The 20,764-nt window shown below is 43.8% G+C and overlaps 1 protein-coding gene across 5 annotated transcripts in view; it reads right to left on the bottom strand.

Annotated features, from left to right (window-relative positions):
- The window catches only part of zbtb47b (zinc finger and BTB domain containing 47b), a 338,016-nt gene that overhangs the window by 161,113 nt on the left and 156,139 nt on the right, over positions 1-20,764 (bottom strand). The window contains exon 2 of one of the 5 annotated variants that reach the window (XM_072508104.1): positions 9,022-9,158. The exons of the other annotated variants lie outside the window; for them this stretch is intronic. The gene's annotated coding sequence lies outside the window, so the exon portion shown is untranslated. The remainder of the gene's footprint in view (positions 1-9,021; positions 9,159-20,764) is intronic. 5 annotated transcript variants of the gene reach the window in all.

Here is a 20,764-nt window from a genome sequence, read left to right as displayed (position 1 = left end):
GCATTGAAGAAGACACACTTTAAACCACCTTCCTGCCTGCCGGTACACTCCTGCAACTTTGAAACCTTACTCATGACCTCACTACTCTCAACCTCCTGTATGCTGGAGCTACAATTCAGGTTCCCAAGCCCCTGCTGAACTAGTTTAAACCCTCACGAAGAGCATTAGCAAATTTCCCCCCCAGGATATTGGTACCCCTCTGGTCCAGATGTAGACCATCCCGTTTGTAGAGGTCCCACCGACCCCAGAATGAGCCCCAATTATCCAGAAATCTGAAACCCTCCCTCCTGCACCATCCCTGTAGCCACATGTTCAACTCCTCCTTATTTAATTCAAAGATGCCAACTGAGAAAGCAGAACGCAAACCTGATGGAATATTTACTTCAGCCATTTGATAACAATTATTTGTCTGTATATAGCACCTAAAACTGAATAACACACCCCAAGGGCCTTTATAGAAACATGATGTAAAATAATTTAACCCCGAGCCGCAGAGGGAGATAGTAAGGCAGTTGACCAAATGCTTGGCTGAGGTACGTTTCCAGAGTTCAAGGCCTTGGCAACTGAAGGCACAGTCCCAACCAGGATGGAACAAATGTCAAATATGATGATTTTTGGGTAGGGAACAATTGTTTTTAACACCGTACAAAGTTTCAAACGTTGATTTTAAAAAATAAAATAATTCCACACGTAACACTGACTGAAATTTGCGCAAACAGGCCAACTAGACGTATGGAGAGATTATGCCTAGTTTGGGGGCATGGATCACGGAAGGATGGAGGTTGGGGCAGGGTAGATAGAGTGGGAGAAAGTGAAAAAAAATTTGGTAATTTCTTGAATAGCTTATAAAACCTGGAGCAAAACAGCATTCAGTAATTGGCTTCTAATGTTTGTTGCTTTAAGTTTAGTCACACACTGATACGTTTTTGTGATCACAGGTCTCTTTTTGTTGAGGGTTTCAGTTGTTGAAATGGAGAAAAAATAGGTTTTGCTCCAAAATGGTCCATGATGATCCAATTATGGATTACATCACCAGCTGCTTCTGACTCGAGGATAATGTGCATTCAGGGTCACGAGTTACTGTCATGGGCCTTCATGTGACTAAACAGACTCATTCCTGGCTTGTACATCTTTGGGACACGGGATAATGGAATCTGAAGTGCAGGATTGACTTCCTTTTCTTTCCTTCTCTGACACTGCTCTGCCTCAGCATCTGACTTAAAGCATGTTGCAGCTTGTTGGATAAGTTGTTGCCATTTTGAATGACTGGTAGCAAGCTCCTTCATGTCAATGCTGCCATGCTTCAAGGAGAACTTCAGAGTGTTTTCTTTGTTCATCCTGGAAGATTGGCCATTTAAGAGCTGAGAAAATAGGAACTTGGGGGCGGAAGGGGGAGAATTTTGGTTGCCTCGGACGCATTGTCCAGCCCACCATAGTTGATTGACACTTAAATAGGTGGGACAATAAGTTGCAATGAGGAAATAAGGACCTTACAAATGGATATAGATAGTTAGGTAAGTGGGCCAAAATGTGCAGGTGGGAGTTTAACGTGGATAAGTGTGAGGACATCCATTTTGGTCGGAAAATTGGACAGGCAACTTATTATCTAAATGGGGAGAGACTTTGGGGTGCTCCGGTGCAGAGGGATCTGGGTGTCCTTGTACATGAGTCACAGAAAACTAGCACGCAGGTGCAGCAGGTATTAAGGAAAGCAAATGGAATGTTGGCATTTATAGCTAAAGGAAGAGAGTATAAAGGTAAGGATGGGCTGTTGCAACTGTACACGGCATTGGCGAGGCCGCACCTGGAGTATTGTGCACAGTTTTGGTCCCCTTATTTGAGGAAAAATGTTGTGGCATTGGAGGCAGTTCAGAGGAGGTTCACTAGATTGATTCCAGAGATGAGGGGTTTGGCGTATGAAGAGAGACTGAACAGTTTAGGCCTTTGCTCTCTAGAGTTTAGAAGAATGAGGTGAGATGAAATTGAGGTGTACAAGATGATAAACTGTATGGATGGGCATGTTGCGGATGCTTCCTCTTGTGAGGCATTCTAGAATGAGGATTCAGAGTCTCAGGATAAGGGGTTGCAAATTTAAAACAGATGAGGAGAAACTGCTTCTCCCAAAGCTTCTGGAATCTGCGGAATTCACTACTCCAGAGTGTGGTGGATGCTGGGACAGTGAGTAAATCTAAGGAGTTAGACGGCTTTTTAATTAGTAATGGGTTGAAGGGTTGCGGAGATTGGGCAGGACAGTAGAAGCCATGATGAGATCAGCCACAATTGTACTGAATGGTGGATTAAGTAATTTGGACATTCTGAATTCTCCCTCCGTGTACCCGAAGAGGCGCCGGAATGTGGTGACTAGGTGTTTTCCACAGTAATTTCAGTGCAGTGTTAATGAAAGCCTACTTGTGACAATAAAGATTACCCAGTTTTGCTGGGAGCTGTTTCAGACAAATCAATCATATCATCACGATGTAATTGCAGGATTGTGATGAAGTTTTTTGCATACCCAAATTTATCTGGAGCACAATCCACAGTCTCGCAAATTACTGAGTCGAATGCTGTGGTCAGGTTTCGAAGGCAATGAAGCTGTTACTGTTCAACATTTTTCCTGGTTTTGTCTGACAAAAAAGACCATGTCAGGTGTTCCTCTAGAAGGTCCAAAGCCACACCGTCTCTGGGTGGATTTGCTCAGCCACAGGAAGTCAGTGACTCAGGAGAATGCGTGCCAGGATTTTCCCTCTTATGGACTGGAGGGAAACAGCTCAATAGTTTCCACAACATGGTTTAGCTCCCTTCTTGAAGATAGTTACAATTGTCATATCCCTGAAGTTGGAGTGTCAGTGGAATTCTTTTTCATCCCAAATCCGTAGAATTAGTGCATGGAGTGTTAATGTGAGTAAAAGCCCACACCAGCTTTGAAGACCTCAGCTGAAGTACCATTGGGCCACAGGCTCGCCGGTTTTCAATGTGTTTGATTGTTTGTTCCAGCTCTCCAATCGATGCTGGTTCACTCATGTTTTGATCTCAGGGTACTGGGGGAATATCCTGGAGAGCATCAGCTGCCACGGTGGATTCATAGCGGCGGAATTGCTGAAATCGTTCTTTCCAGTGTTGATAGATGGCACCGTCATCCTTGAGAAGAGAAACACCATCCTGTGACTGATGGGAATTTAGTCCATTTGACCTTGGTAAGGTGGCTCTCGTGACTTTAAAAAAAAACTTTGCAGCATACTAATGGATCACCCGGTTTCTCTCTTTCTACCATCTGTCCTTTATTGTGGGTTACAAGAAAAAAAAAAGAGATAAAATCTTGACAAAGGAGTGACGAGCTTGTCAAATGTTATGTGCCCCGCTTAGGGGTTCTTCTGAGGATTACAGAAATTCCACATTTGGCAAGTCAGTCACTTCTTTGACAATTTTATTTGCTCTATTTTCCTTCAATTAAACAGCCTGCCAATACTCAAGTGTCAAAGCTTCACAAGATTTGGACTTGGCAAGGTATTGGTGACTGGAGGTAGCCAGGAGGATTGGGCCTTAGTAATATTACCCACTTTATTCCATTTTGTACAGAAGCACTTTTCTTTCGTAATTTTCTACAAGATGCTTTAAATCCTTAAGCATGCAAAGTGGGGTTGACACAAGTTTTGGTACAAAGGTCAAATCAAAAGTTGTGCATGCAAAGATGCAAAAGGGAAGGGAAGATCAGAAAGAAAACAAACATTTTACAGTTCACTATGTGGGTCCTTTGGAAACTGCCAGCTGAAACCCCAGTGGAACACTACTAGTATTTACTTAGCAAACCACAGACTACTACTGACTCGACCACAGTATGCAAATATATTCTTCAAATCGCCTACTTCTTTTACCTCAGCCTCCTACTATTTAAGTAAGTCAGCTAAAGTAGATTTACTTTTCCTCTGTACAATGCGCTTGTTATCTTAGCTGCATAACTTGGAGAGACGAGGGGTACGGGCCTCTGGCACGGAGTCTGTCCCTGTTGCTCAGAAAGGAAGGGGGAGAGGAGCAGAGCATTAGTAATTGGGGACTCGATAGTCAGGGGCACAGATAGGAGATTTTGTGGGAGCGTGAGAGACTCACGTTTGGTATGTTGCCTCCCAGGTGCAAGGGTACGTGTTTTCCGAGTCCTTAAGGGGGAGGGGGAGCAGCCCCAAGTCGTGGTCCACATTGGCACTAACGACATAGGTAGGAAAGGGGACAAGGATGTCAGGCAGGCTTTCAGGGTGCTAGGATGGAAGCTCAGAACTAGAACAAACAGAGTTGTTATCTCTGGGTTGTTGCCCGTGCCACGTGATAGTGAGATGAGGAATAGGGAGAGAGAGAGCAATTAAACACGTGGCTACAGGGATGGTGCAGGCGGGAGGGATTCAAATTTCTGGATAATTGGGGCTCTTTCTGGGGAAGGTGGGACCTCTACAGACAGGATGGTCTACATCTGAACCTGAGGGGCACAAATATCCTGGGGGGAGATTTGTTAGTGCTCTTTGGGGGGGTTTAAACTAATGCAGCAGAGGCATGGGAACCTGGGTTGTAGTTTTAGGGTACGGGAGAATGAGAGTATAGAGGTCAGGAGCACAGATTTGACGTCGCAGGAGGGGGCCAGTGTTCAGGTAGGTGGTTTGAAGTGTGTCTACTTCAATGCCAGGAGTATACAAAATAAGGTAGGGGAATTGGCAGCATGGGTTGGTACCTGGGACTTCGATGTTGTGGCCATTTCGGAGACATGGATAGAGCAGGGACAGGAATGGATGTTGCAGGTTCCGGGGTTTAGGTGTTTTAGTAAGCTCAGAGAAGGAGGCAAAAGAGGAGGAGGTGTGGCGCTGCTAGTCAAGAGCAGTATTACGGTGGCGGAGAGGATGCTAGATGGGGACTCATCTTCCGAGGTAGTACGGGCTGAGGTTAGAAGCAGGAAAGGAGAGGTCACCCTGTTGGGAGTTTTCTATAGGCCTCCAAATAGTTCTAGGGATGTAGAGGAAAGGATGGCGAGGATGATCCTGGATAAGAGCGAAAGTAACAGGGTAGTTGTTATGGGAGACTTTAACTTTCCAAATATTGACTGGAAAAGATATAGTTTGAGTACATTAGATGGGTCGTTTTTTGTACAGTGTGTGCAGGAGGGTTTCCTGACACAATATGTTGACAGGCCAACAAGAGGCGAGGCCACGTTGGATTTGGTTTTGGGTAATGAACCAGGCCAGGTGTTGGATTTGGAGGTAGGAGAGCACTTTGGGGACAGTGACCACAATTCAGTGACGTTTACGTTAATGATGGAAAGGGATAAGTATACACCGCAGGGCAAGAGTTATAGCTGGGGGAAGGGCAATTATGATGCCATTAGACTTGGGGGGGGGATAGGTTGGAGAAGTAGGCTGCAAGTGTTGGGCACACTGGATAAGTGGAGCTTGTTCAAGGATCAGCTACTGCGTGTTCTTGATAAGTATGTACCGGTCAGGCAGGGAGGAAGGCGTAGAGCGAGGGAACCGTGGTTTACCAAAGAAGTGGAATCTCTTGTTAAGAGGAAGAAGGAGGCCTATGTGAAGATGAGGTGTGAAGTTTCAGTTGGGGCGATGGATAGTTACAAGGTAGCGAGGAAGGATCTAAAGAGAGAGCTAAGACGAGCAAGGAGGGGACATGAGAAGTATTTGGCAGGTAGGATCAAGGAAAACCCAAAAGCTTTCTATAGGTATGTCAGGAATAAGCGAATGACTAGGGTAAGAGTAGGACCAGTCAAGGACAGGGATGGGAAGTTGTGTGTGGAGTCTGAAGAGATAGGAGAGATACTAAATGAATATTTTTCGTCAGTATTCACTCAGGAAAAAGATAATGTTGTGGAGGAGAATGCGGAGACCCAGGCTATTAGAATAGATGGCATTGAGGTACGTAGGGAAGAGGTGTTGGCAATTCTGGACAGGCTGAAAATAGATAAGTCCCCGGGGACTCATGGGATTTATCCTAGGATTCTCTGGGAGGCCAGGGAAGAGATTGCTGGACCTTTGGCTTTGATTTTTATGTCATCATTGGCTACAGGAATAGTGCCAGAGGACTGGAGGATAGCAAATGTGGTCCCTTTGTTCAAAAAGGGGAGCAGAGACAACCCCGGCAACTATAGACCGGTGAGCCTCACGTCTGTAGTGGGTAAAGTCTTGGAGGGGATTATAAGAGACAAGATTTATAATTATCTAGATAGGAATAATATGATCAGGGATAGTCAGCATGGCTTTGTGAAGGGTAGGTCATGCCTCACAAACCTTATCGAGTTCTTTGAGAAGGTGACTGAGCAGGTAGACGAGGGTAGAGCAGTTGATGTGGTGTATATGGATTTCAGTAAAGCGTTTGATAAGGTTCCCCACGGTAGGCTATTGCAGAAAATACGGAGGCTGGGGATTGAGGGTGATTTAGAGATGTGGATCAGAAATTGGCTAGCTGAAAGAAGACAGAGGGTGGTGGTTGATGGGAAATGTTCAGAATGGAGTTCAGTTACAAGTGGCGTACCACAAGGATCTGTTCTGGGGCCGTTGCTGTTTGTCATTTTTATCAATGACCTAGAGGAAGGCGCAGAAGGGTGGGTGAGTAAATTTGCAGACGACACTAAAGTCGGTGGTGTTGTCGACAGTGTGGAAGGATGTTACAAGTTACAGAGGGACATAGATAAGCTGCAGAGCTGGGCTGAGAGGTGGCAAATGGAGTTTAATGTAGAGAAGTGTGAGGTGATTCACTTTGGAAGGAATAACAGGAATGCGGAATATTTGGCTAATGGTAAAGTTCTTGGAAGTGTGGATGAGCAGAGGGATCTAGGTGTCCATGTACATAGATCCCTGAAAGTTGCCACCCAGGTTGATAGGGTTGTGAAGAGGGCCTATGGAGTGTTGGCCTTTATTGGTAGAGGGATTGAATTCCGGAGTCAGGAGGTCATGTTGCAGCTGTACAAAACTCTGGTACGGCCGCATTTGGAGTATTGCGTACAGTTCTGGTCACTGCATTATAGGAAGGACGTGGAGGCTTTGGAGCGGGTGCAGAGGAGATTTACCAGGATGTTGCCTGGTATGGAGGGAAAATCTTATGAGGAAAGGCTGATGGACTTGAGGTTGTTTTCGTTGGAGAGAAGAAGGTTAAGAGGAGACTTAATAGAGGCATACAAAATGATCAGGGGGTTAGATAGGGTGGACAGTGAGAGCCTTCTCCCGCGGATGGAAGTGGCTGGCACGAGGGGACATAGCTTTAAACTGAGGGGTAATAGATATAGGACAGAGGTCAGAGGTAGGTTCTTTACGCAAAGAGTGGTGAGGCCGTGGAATGCCCTACCTGCAACAGTAGTGAACTCGCCAACATTGAGGGCATTTAAAAGTTTATTGGATAAGCATATGGATGATAATGGCATAGTGTAGGTTAGATGGCTTTTGTTTCAGTGCAACATCGTGGGCCGAAGGGCCTGTACTGCGCTGTATCGTTCTATGTTCTATGACAATCCAACCTGGTGAGTTTAGATGCTGCCACTAAACAGAGCTCTGAATATTGATCACAAAATAGCATCATCAAGGCAGCAACCCCAAGTTCTTCTTCTCAACTTTCAGTGTGATTTGGACAAGCTGAATGAGTGGACAAATGCATGGCAGATGCAGTATAATGTGGATAAATGAGCAGTTTCCACTTTCGTAGCAAAAACAGAGAGGCAGATATCCGAATGGCAATAAATTGAGAGGGCAATGTGCAACGAGACCTGGGTGTCCTTGTACACCCCTCACTAAAGGTAAACATGCAGGTACAGGAGGCGGTAAAGAAGGCAAATGGTATGTTGGCCTTAAAAGTGAGAGGATGAGAGTACAGGAGCAGGAATGTCTTGCTGCAATTATACAGGGCCATGGTGAGACCACACCTGGAGTAGTGTGTGCAGTTTTGGTCTCCTTATCTGAGAAAGCATGTTCTTGCTCGAGAGCAAGCGCAGGGAGGGTTTACCAGACTGGGACGGCAGGACTAACATGTGTACGAGAAGAGATGGAATCAGTTGAGTTCAGAAAATGAGGGGGTGGGATCTCACAGAAATCTATAAAATTCTAAAAGGGCTAGACAGGGTAGATGCAGAAAGGATGTTCTCAGTGGCAGGAGCCTAAAACCATAATAAAGTAATCTTTGTCACAAGTAGGCTTACATTAACACTGCAATGAAATTACTGTGAAAATCCCCTAGTCGCCACATTCCGGCACCTGTTCGTGTACACAGAGGGAGAATTCAGAACGTCAAATTTACCTAATAGCGCGTCTTTCAGGACTTGTGGGAGAAAACCAGAGCACCCGGAGGAAACCCACGCAGACACGGGGAGAACATGCAGACTCCGCACAGACAGTGACCCAAGCCTAGAATCGAACCTGGGACCCTGGTGCTGTGAAGCCATAGTGCTAACCACTATGCTACCGTGCTGCCCATAGGGGGTCACAGTCTGAAGATACGGAGTAGACCATTTAAGACTGAGATGAGGAGAAATGTCTTCACCCAGAGAGTGGTGAGCCTTTGGAATCCGTTACCACAGAATGTAGTTTGAGGTCAAAATATTATATGTTTTAAAGAAGGAATTAGATATCGCTCTTGGGGTGAAAGGGATCAAAGGATATGGGAGGGGAAGGTGGGAACAAGCTAGTGAGTTGGATGGTCATAATGAATAGTGGAGCAGGCTTGAAGGGCCGAATGACCTGCTCCTGCTTCTTTTTTCTATGTTTCCATGTCTTCAATTCTCGCCAGTGCCTTGCGCCTCCCACTTCCTCCTGTCCCACAATGTTTTGTTACCTCACTCCTTAAGTTCTGGCCTCTTGACCACCCCTGATCATAATCGTTTCACCAAGCATTCATTTACCAAGGTCTGCTCTGGAATTCCCTCCTTAAAATGCTCTTTTCTCCTTCAAGATGCCCTTTCAAAACTCACATTTGATCATTTGCCCATATATTTGCCCATTAAGGGGCATCTTGACAAATACATGAATAGGATGGAAATAGAGGGATACGGACCCAGGAAGTGTAGAAGATTGTAGTTTAGTCGGGCAGCATGGTCGGCACGGGCTTGGAGGGCCGAAGGGCCTGTTCCTGTGCTGTACTTTTCTTTGTTCTTTATATGGTTGCGCACCGATTTTCTTTTGATACTGCTCCTGTGAAGTGCGTTTAGATGTTTTAACACATGAAAGGAGGTATTTAAATATGAGGTGTTAATGGAGCATGTCCACAACCATAAATTAAAACTGGCATTTCGACAAACTGGAGTAACCTTCGTAATTTCAGGAAGCCATCAGCCTTCTGTATCTCTCCACTGTGCAATTTTAAAAATAAATTTAGTGTACCCAATTCATTTTTTTCCAATTAAGGGGCAATTTAGTGTGTTCAATCCACCTAGCTTGCTCATCTTTGGGTTGTGGGGCGAAACCCACGCAAACACGGGGAGAATGTGCAAACTCCACACGGACAGTGACCCAGAGCCGGGATCGAACCTGAAACCTCAGCGCCGTGAGGCATCAGGGCTAACCCACCGCATCACCGTGCTGCCCTTCCACTGTGCAAAGATAAATCATGATAACTTTGCACCAAACCACCTTGCGTCCTTTTCAATTTTTCACAATAGATCAGCACAGAAATTGAGTCATCAAAAACAAATCAGCGCTCATCATTCATGACACTGTCCAGATGCCTTTCATGGGTTTTTGAGTGGCAAATTATGGCTATCGGAAGTCCATGCAGCGTGGTCAGGGGACCTGAGACCTGCATTAATAATATATCTCCTCAGCCAGATGAAACACACAGAATTTAAACCAGGCTTCAGTATTTCAATGTAAAATTATGTACAGCGCGCAAAATAAAAGGAGAAGATTAGATTGAGAAATGCGAGCTAAAGAAAAAAAATTCAAAATCTGAGGCAATAAGACTCCTTACTTCGTGGGGAGACAGTGGTGTAGTGGTATTGTCACTGGACTAGTAATCCGGGTCACAGGGTAATACTCTAGGGGTTTGAACCCCTCCAGGGTACGGTGGAATTTGAATTCAATAAAAAACTCTGGAATTAAAAGTCTAAAATCCCATTTAGTTCACTAATGTCCATTAGGGAAGGAAAACTGCCACCTTTACCTGGTCTGGCCGACATGTGACTCCAGACTCACAGCAATGTGGTTGACTCTTAAAATGCCCTCAGGGATTGGCAACAAATGCTGGCCCAGTCAGTGAGGCCCACATCCCATAAACAAATTTCTTTTAAAACTTGCAAGATAACACCTGTGGTGCCAGGGAGGTTATTTATTAGCAAATAGAACTCACCACACTGTTTTATAAAATCATTTGCGCTCGAATTGGCAAGTGACAAGCCCTAGCTTTTTATGTTTATTGTGTATCTAGTGGCATTTGAATATCGGGTTTACAGGTGATAACCTGGTAGAACCGAAGCATTGGAGGAGCAGGGCAACTTGGGCAGCAACTTTCGGGCTTTCAACTTTAACTGCACATTTGCTGATGGGAGAACCTGTTGTCCAGTTTACTCCACAACAACCCTGGGCACTGATAGCCTTACGGTTATCCTTACCCTCACTGTTATCCTTACTGAAAAATCCAGGCTATTATTTATTTAATGCAATGGTAGTGCAAAATCATAGAAACCTCTCCACCTCTCTCTCTCACTAATGGTAGTGCAAAAATCATAGAAACAGCATTTTAGAATTTACCTTATCCCACCGGGTAGCCCCATGCCCAAGAACAAATAGTTAGTTGTCATGAGGTACTGACAAACGGAGACCATTGCAGTCGAGCCCAGTCTTAAACTAACCTCCACTCGTGTACTTTCCAGCGTGGCCTGTTCGATACCAATCAGTAAAAATAATTTGCATTAGTATAACTCCTTTCACAAATGATGAGAGTTTTGCAGCCCAGCTAGAGGCCCTTCGGCCCATTGCATCTGCGCTGGCCATCAAGCACCTATCTTTCCTAATACCATTTTTCAGCACTTGGTCTGTAGCCGTGTATGCTTTTGTGTTTGAAGTGCTCATCTAAATGCTGCTTAAATGTTGTAAAGCAAAAGAAGAAATAAAAAATGAGGAAAAGAAAATGAAAGTAAATTTTAGATACGTTGGGCAGCAGTGAAATGTATTACTCCTCAAAAAATTCTAGATTTCACAGTCCCAAAGCATTGAACACTGAATTAAATTATAGTTTGAAGAACAGCCACTTTTGCACTGTAAGGAAATGTGGAAATTAAATTTCATGCGACAGGGTACGAATGCAATGCATGATGACCAGAATATTTCTTCAAATTCTTCATTGGGATATGGGCAACAACATATATTGCCCTTCTCTAACTGCTCTCGAGTGGTGGTGAGCCACCTTATTGAATCACTGCAGTCTATTCTGCAGCAGTTTAGTACACCTGGATGGCCTAGCTCGAAGACCATTTTAGAGGGCAGTTAATCCACAGAGCAGGAGGCCATTCGGCCCATTGGGTCTGCACCGACTCTCCAAAAGAGCACTCCACCCAGCCCAGTCCCCCACCCTATCTCCTCCACCTAAGCTTTGGACACCAAAGGAAAAATTGGCATGGGCAATCCACCTAACCTGCACATCTTTGCTCTGTCGGAGGAAATTATAGCATCCAGAGGAAGCTCAGACGAAAAAACAAAGAACATTACAGCATAGGATCACGCCCTTCGGCCCACCAAGCCTGCGCGATCCAGATTCCTTATTTAGCCCTACTACTTATTGCCCAAACAATTTATATCCCTCCATTCCCCGCCCGTTCATGTGTCTATCGAGATACGTCTTAAATGTTGCTGTCGTGCCTGCTTCCACCATCTCCTCTGGCAACGCGTTCCAGCCACCCACTACCTCCTGCGTGAAAAACTTTCTCCGCACATCTCCCCTAAACTTTCCCCCTCTCACCTTGAACCTATGCTCCCTTGTAATTAAATAGTATTTGGAAGTGCCGTAAACTATAAAGCTACAAACCAACAGCTAGGTTTAGGCTAGTCAGCTTTTTCATGGTCCATACAGACACGATTTCCTTCTGAACCATGAATTATGATTCTATGAAATGTTTAGATGCACAAACCAACTTACAAAGCACTATACCGGAGAGCTCTGTCAGTACGGTTCTAAAATCCGCTAGAGAAAAGTGAAAGTTCACCGATCATGGTAACTTGCTAATAACGGCCACTTTATTCCACTAGGACTCCAATTATCCATAAAGGACTCCAGTTATCCGTAAAGATACAATTAATGCATTTGTTGATAGCAAAGGGCACTAAGACAGCGCAAGACACACCCGTATATGGAGGGAGAATATCAAATGTGTAAACCTACAATATCTACCAAACTCCCTCTATAAAAAAAACACTAATTGGAAGGGGTTGTGCTTCAATTCGCACATGGTCATGTGTTTATAATCATTTTGCTTCAACTTACCTATGAAAAGTCACCAGTCAGAAATGTTAACTCTGTTGCTCTCTCCACATATGTATCTGACCTGCTGAGTGTTTCCAACATTTTCTCTCTATTGCTTAAACCTGTGCTTGGTTCAAGGCCATGAAACTCATAACACAGTAAATATCAAACCTCAGCTTCCCACATATTCCGCTAATACAGCCCACATGTACAAGTTTAAAATGGCATTTCAGGTGCCTGCACAGCACACTTAAAAGCAAACTTCACAGCTGCCTCTTTGAATTAGTCAATTAAGTTTCAAGTAGTGGCAGCTTTCTATTTTGTGCCACGGTCTTAGTTGGGTGCATAGGACAGCACGGTAGCACAATGGGTAGCACTGTGGCTTCACAGCACCAGGGTCCCAGGTTTGATTCCCGGCTGGGTCACTGTCTGTGCGGAGTCTGCACGTTCTCCCCGTGTATGCGTGGGTTTCCTCCGGGTGCTCTGGTTTCCTCCCACAAGTCCCGAAAGACGTGCTGTTCGGTAATTTGGACATTCTGAATTCTCCCTCTGTGTACGCGAACAGGCGCCAGAATGTGACGACTAGGGGCTTTTCACAATAACTTCATTGCAGGTGTTGTGCCTACTTGTGACAACAAAGATTTTTTTTTTTTTAAATTCCAAACTCATCACACACGGGGGCTAATGCTTTGCAGAGAGATATGTTCATCCCATCAATGTGGGCGAGATCCATATTCAGTGTCATTTTTGTTTTCTAGGGGCCTGGGTGCCCATGCCACAGGTTTCCATGACTGTTAAATACAGAGGTGAGACTACCCAATCTGGTGAACACTAATTTATAGGACAAAAAAAGTCAGCATTAATTGGAACCCTTACTTAAAGGTGCCAAAATTAGCTCGAGCAGTGCTCTAGTATGAAGACAGGAAATGCTGGAATCACATCAGGATTTCTGGCCTTCCTTTCAGATTTTCAGCATCTTTGTACTTTGTTTTAATGTTCTCATTCACTTTGTCATTTAAGACCATGCTGGGCATGATCAGCTGAAATGTCCTTGACCATTCCCCAACTTTTGGCAGGACACTTATGAGGTGGTGGCGTAGTGGTATTGTCACTGGACTAGTAAACTAGAGACCCAGAGTAATGCTCTGAGGACACAGGTTCAAATCCCGCCACTGCAGATGGTGAAATTCGAATTCAATTTTAAAAATCTGGAATTAAAAGTCAAATGATGTCCATGAAACCATTGTCGATTGTCGTAAAAACCCATTTGGGTCACTTAGAGAAGGAAATCTGCCATCCTTATCTGGTCTAGCCTACATGGGACTCCAAACCCACAGCAATATGGTTGATTCTTAACTGCCCCCTCAAGGGCAATTAGGGATGGGCAATAAATGCTGGCACAGCCAGACACACCCCATCCCATAAACAAATGAAACAAATTATCAAGAATACTCCCTCCTGCTAACATTTCTGCCAAATCAGCCTGATGGCTGTCATTAAAAACTCTGGAAAAGGTATTTGAACTGTGGCCAATAAGTAACATTTTTTCCCCCTTAAAAAATGTTTTCTCAATTTAAATAGTAGAATTAGTTTGCATCCCAGTATTAATTGAAATATCTTCAAAAGGTGAGCGCTTCACATTTTTGCCAAACCTTCTGCATTATATCAACTGGTACTCAATCAGAAGGTTGTGGGTTCAAGATCCACTCGAAAAAACAAAATCTTGGCTGACCCTCGAGTGTGGTACTGAGCTAGTGCTGTTCCAATGTCAGGGGTTCTGTCTTTTGGATGAGAAGTTAAACCCCGGCTTTGTCTATCCACTCAGACATAAAAGATCATACGACAATATTTCAAAGAACAAGGGAATTCTGCCCCTGCACCCTGGTCAATAATTACACTTCAAACCAAGAGGGAATTTAAAAACAGATCAGATTATTATATTGCTGTTTGCATGACTCAGCTGCGGTGTAGCTTTTGCAATACAGCAAAAATATTTCAAAAGTACCTCATTGACTGCAAAAATGTTTTGGGACATCCCGACCTCACAAAAGGACACTACATAATGCAACCCTTTTTCATAGTTGTAAGTCAGCGATCCCTACTGCAAGGCCATACGATGTTGGGCGAAACATTCGAACTCAGCTAGAATGTCCTTCACAGTTTGAGAGCTTACATGCTTACAAGAACAATGCCCATTTGGACAGTGTACTGTCAATGCAGTCAATGCACAGGGGAAGCAAAAACAAGCTATACAGAAAAAATGGTTTTATCCTTTTAGAGTATGCTGGCTAGACCGACATTTATTGCCCATCAACCGAGTGATTTGTTAGGCCATTTCAGAGGGCATTTGTGTCACAGAGGGCATCAGAGTCACGTGTAGGCCTGTTCGTGTAAGGATAACAGACTTCCTTCCCTAAAGGAACCAGGTGGGTTTGTACGACAATCAACAATGGTTTCATCCTTGGGCTTTTAATTCCAGATTTTTATTGAATTCAAATTCCAACATCTGCTAAGAGTACCCAGAGCATTATCCGGAGTCTCTGGATTACTAGTCAAGTGACAATACCACCACACCACTGTCTCCCTTCTCTAGCATGTTTAATTACAAACTCATGCTTTTTTGAAATTTCAGAGAATATTTTGCAATGTTTTTACAGACAGGAAACTTTTGCTTCTTCGGCAAAGTTGAACTTTCCAAGTCCAAATATCTGCCTGGTATCACATAATATATTTGCATACTTTTGAGCCTTGAACAAAGAACATAATACAGCGCAGGAACAGGCCCTTCAGCTGTCCAAGCCTGTACCGATCATGATACTACCCATGGCACCTCCTAGTGACGCATCCCTCTATACCCATCCGATCCATGTATTTGTCGGGATGCTTTTTGAATGCCGTTAATGTATCTGCTTCCATAACCTCCCCGGCAACACGTTCCAGGCACTCACCAGCCTGTGTAAAAAAACCTGCCTTACACATCTCTAAACTTTGCCTCACAGATCTTAAACCTATGCCCCCTAGTGACTGACCCGTCCACCCGGGGAAAGAGTGCCTGCCCATCCACTCTATCCATGCCCCTCATAATCTTGTAGACCTCTATCAGATCGCCACTCAACCTCTGTCGTTCTAATGAAAACAGTCTGAGTCTATTCAGCCTCTCCGCAAAGCTAACACCCGCCAGACCAGGCAAAATCCTGGTAAACCTCCTCTGCACCCTCTCCAAAGCCTCCACATCCTTTTGGTAGTGTGGCGACCAGAATTGTGTGCAATATTCCAAGTGCGGCCTTACCAAGGTTCTATACCTTGTGGAACTCTTTGCCGCAGAAGGCTGTGGAAGCCAAATCACAGAGTGTCTTTAAGACGGAGATAGATAGGTTTTTGATCAACAAGGGGATCAGGGATTATGGGGCGAAGGCAGGAGAATGGGGATGAGAAAAATATCAGCCATGATTGAATGGCGGAGCAGACTCGATGGGCCAAGTGGCCTAATTCTGCTCCTATGTCTTATGGTCTTATACAACTGTAGCATAATTTGCCAGTTTTTATATTCGATGCCCCATCCGATGAAGACAAGCATTCTGTATGCTTTCTTGACTACCGTGTCCACTTGTGTTGCCACTTTCAAAGATCTGTGGACCTGTACGCCCAGATCTCTCTGACTTTCTATATTCCTAAGAGTTTTGCCATTTACTGTATATTTCCCCTCTCTGTTAGACCTACCAAAATGCATTACCTCACAAAAAACTCAATTTGCCATTTCTCTGCCCAAGTCTCCAACTGTCTAGGTCCTGCTGTATCCTTTAACAAACCTCAACACTATCTGCCACTCCACCAACCTTGGTATCATCCGGAACTTACTAATCAAACCAGCTACATTTTCCTCCAAATCGTTTATGTACACTACAAACAACAGAGGCCCCAGCAGAGATCTCTGTGGGGCACCACTAGTCACAACCTCCCATTCAGAAAAACACCCTTCTACTGCTACCCTCTGCCTTCTGTTACCAAGCCAGTTCTCTATCCATCTTGCCACCTCACCTCTGATCCCATGTGACTTCATCTTTTGTACCACATTAGCTATTCTCCAGTCCTCTGGGATCTCACCTGCAGCCAATGAGGATACAAAGATGTCAGTCAGGTCCCAAGCAATTTCCTCCCTTGCTTCTCTCAGTATTCTTGAGTAAATCCCATCCAGCCCAGGAGACTCATCTACCTTAATGTATTTTTAAAACACCCAATACCTCCTCCTTTTTGATGTCAACATGACCCAAACCATCCACACACCCTACCCAAGAATCATCTTCCAGTGAACACTGATGTAAAGTACTACTGCAATGTTCTGTGTTGAACTTTACCAATCCCAAATACACGTCAGGTGTAGCCAGCTACTGAAAATAAAATGCACGCACAAAAACAGCTATAAAACATCCAATTATAAATGCAGGCAAAAAATCTAATTTGTCCACTAAATTATTGTAAGAAGTCTTACAACACCAGGTTATAGTCCAACAGGTTTGTTTCAAATCACTAGCTTTTGGAGCACTGCTCCTTCCTCAGGTGAATGAAGAGGTAGGTTCCAGAAACATATATATATATATAGACAAAGTCAAGGATGCAAGATGATACTTTGAATGCGAGCATTTGCAGGTAATTAACTCTTTACAGAGAGAGGTAATCCCAGGTTAAAGAGGTGTGGATTGTCTCAAGCCAGGATCTGATAGGATTTCGCAAGCCCAGGCCAGATGGTGGGGGGTGAATGTAATGCGACATGAATCCAAGGACATCCCCACTACTTGCCTTCAAACAACCACGCATCGTCAAACCATTGTTTGCAGCAAACTACCCAGCCTTCAGAACAGCGACCACAACACCACACAACCCTGCCATGGCAATCTCTGCAAGACGTGCCAGATCATCGACATGGGTACCACCATTACACGTGAGAACACCACCCACCAGGCACGCGGTACATACTCATGCGACTCGACCAACGTTGTCTACCTCATAATCTGCAGGAAAGGATGTCCTGAAGCGTGGTACATTGGCGAGAACGTGCATGCGCTGCGACAACTGATGAACGGACATCGCGTGACAATCACCAGGCAGGAATGTTGCCTTCTAGTTGGGGAACACTTCAGCAGTCAAGGGCATTCAGCCTCTGATCTCCTGGTAAGCATTCTTCAGGACGCGCGACAACGCAGAATCGCCAAACAGAAACTTATAGCCAAGTTCCACAAACATGAGTACGGCCTCAACCGGGACCTTGGATTCATGTCGCATTACATTCACCCCCCACCATCTGGCCTGGGCTTGCGAAATCCTACCAACTGTCCTGGCTTGAGACAATTCACACCTCTTTCACACGGGGACTGGTTTAGCACACTGGGCTAAATAGCTGGCTTTTAAAGCAGACCAAGGCAGGCCAGTAGCACGAGCCTCCGCGAACAGGCGCCGGAATGTGGAGACTAGGGGCTTTTCACAGTAACTTCATTTGAAGCCTACTTGTGACAATAAGCGATTTTAGTTTCATTTTTCATTTCATTTAACCTGAGATTATCCTTCTCTCTGGACCTGTAAAGACTTAATAACCTGCAAATGCTCGCATTCAAAGCATTGTGTTGCATCTTTGACTTTGTCTATATACATGTTCCTGGAAACTACCTCTTCATTCATCTGAGTAACGAGCAGTGCTCCAAAATCTAGTGATTTGAAACAAACCTGTTGGACTTTAACCTGGTGTTGTAAGGCTTCTTATTGCGCTCACCCCAGTCCAACGCTGGCATCTCCACATCATCACTAAATTACTTTCAGATAATAGCAAGCCTGCCAACTAACATGTGATGAAAGTTTGATTTCTTAACTCTCATCAGTTATTATTTGCCCAAAATGGAAAAAAGCACACATCCTGAAAATTAGGATAGATGAAACAAATTAGCCATTTGAAGTTATTTTATTTTCCTCTTGGTGCAATGAAAACATTGCTCTCTATTTTAAATGTAGACACTATTTCAGAGTTCAAGCATTTGTATGTCAGTCATTCATTTTATATTGGACATTTAAAATAAAATCAATTAATGAATTAACATCTCCACTATAAGACAACCAAAGGCGTTTCAGATTAGTGCGACTGCTCACTATTATCAACTCTTAATTTTGAGGTTCATCTCTCACCTGGTTTATATCAGATCAACAGAAGGGCTTAGAATAAACATGCTGCGTGTTTTCTGAAGCTATGCATTTACAAAGCACCAACTTTACATCCGATCACAGCACCTTTTAAAAGATTCTTTAAAGATCAATTGAATTTCCTGCTAAAATCAGGTTCGGGCAGATGATTAGGGAAACTAAAATGTTTGAAAGACATTCTTCACACAATATCAGTATTCTTAAGCACTCCAATTTCACTTTTGATTTTTAATTAAAGTTGATCTTGGGCTCTCTGAACAAAAAGCCACATTATATTTCATATTGCACAGTCAAAGCTGTCCATCTTTTCAAACTGCAGGAGCACAAGCTGGGTAATCTTGACTATTCCCCAACATACACTCATCTCTGCTGAAGTCTGGAGTGACTTTGCCGCTCTCTAATGCTATAACTGATGACACCGTTGCATTTTCTTAGTACAGACACAGATTGCTCTCATCTGTACATGCTGTTCTTTTCTGAAGTTCAGCATTAAATTCCAGGAAAGGGCTTGCGGCAGAGAATGATATTTACATTATTTTTTTAAAAAGAGAAACCAGGTGTGGATTTTCAGCTCCAACTGGGAGCTTCGCCAGCTGGGGACTCAATCATGGGTCACACAGATTATTTTCACATTAGGAAAACATCATTAAGGAAGTTTACAGCACAGGAACAGACCATTATGCCCAACTGCTCCATTCTGCTTTTAATGCTCCAAACAAATCACCTCTCCCCAACCCATTCACCTTCATGATAGGAATCAGCACATCCCACTATTTCTTTCTGTCTTGTGTGCTTATCTAACTTCCCTTTAAATATATCTATGCTCTTCATGACAACCACTATGAGTTTCATCTCCTCATCACCCCCAAATCCAGTAGCTGAAATAGCAAGCAAGAGCAGGGAAAGCAAGAGAACTCCCAATTTTTCAGGGCATGTTTTGCCCAATAAACCTTGTGTCAATTGAGGCATCTTTGTGACATTATTTCATTCCCTCGTGAATAATAAAGGAGTTTTCTAAACAGGGAACCAGCTAACAGATAAAAGTATATTACATTAATAGGGAATTAGATAAACACTGGAAAATAAATATTAACAGATAAAAGGGAAAGAGCAAGCAAATAGGATTAGGCTACAAATACAGAAGATTTTTTTCTTTTTAAATTTAGCGATTATGCTATTTTAATTTGGACTTGTGTCTGAAGCAGGGCAGCACGTTGGCACAGTGGTTAGCACTGCTGGCTCACGGCGACGAGGATCCGGGTTCAATCCCAGCCCAGGTTCACTGTCTGTGTGGAGTTTGCACATTCTCCCCCTGTCTGCGTGGGTCTCACCCCCATAACCCAAAGATGTGCAGGGTAGGTGGATTGGCCATGCTAAATTGCCCCATAATTGGAACAAAATAATTGGGTACTCTAAATTTATTTTTAAAAAAGACTAGTGCCTGAAACAAGTCAAGCATCTTATGCACAATCAAGTTTGAATTTCACCGACCTATGTTGGAAAAATCCAGTAGCCGCTCCATGGTTATGAAGAATTGTGGGAACATCATCTATCTTTCATTTTTTAAAAACAAATCTAGCATTTTATTTTTAAAAATCACCATTTAAACAGCTTTAATAATTTACTGTTCTGTGAATACAATACATATCACAAGGTATAATGTTTTCGTTCCTTTCATGATTGGAAACAGTGCTCTACAACAAGCTTTTTCAAAGTGGGGGCCATGACCCACAGATGGATCATGGTGCACCCTGAAATTAACACAAGTATCCCAACTACCAGGAAAGATCAGCAGGATGGCAAGTAGAAAGATTGCCATTAAAATAGCTTTTGTGAGGTGACACAAGAGAATGCATGGCCCAGGTGTGAGAAGCAGAGGGAACTGGCGGGATGATAGACATCCCAACAGCAAGCCAGACAGCTGTAATTTGGAGTAATCACAGGCGAGACTGAAGCTGAGTAAAGGGACATCTGATCATCACCAATCAATCTGATTCTTCACTGAACTGAAGTCCTTCAATCAACTAACCTTAAACAGAGTAGCTTTTCAGGATTACCCACCAAGAGACTCTCCCCATTTCTGTAGAGAAACTAGCACAGATCCCACTATACAAACCCTCTAGATACATGTTGGGAGGAGCTTTTGGGAAGCCAAACA

The sequence above is a fragment of the Scyliorhinus torazame genome, chromosome 6, assembly GCF_047496885.1.
Source record: "Scyliorhinus torazame isolate Kashiwa2021f chromosome 6, sScyTor2.1, whole genome shotgun sequence".
In the NCBI taxonomy this organism is placed as follows: Eukaryota; Metazoa; Chordata; class Chondrichthyes; order Carcharhiniformes; family Scyliorhinidae; genus Scyliorhinus; species Scyliorhinus torazame.
The sequence above is the reverse complement of the archived record's forward strand: the minus strand, read 5'-3'. Positions and strand labels throughout refer to the sequence as shown.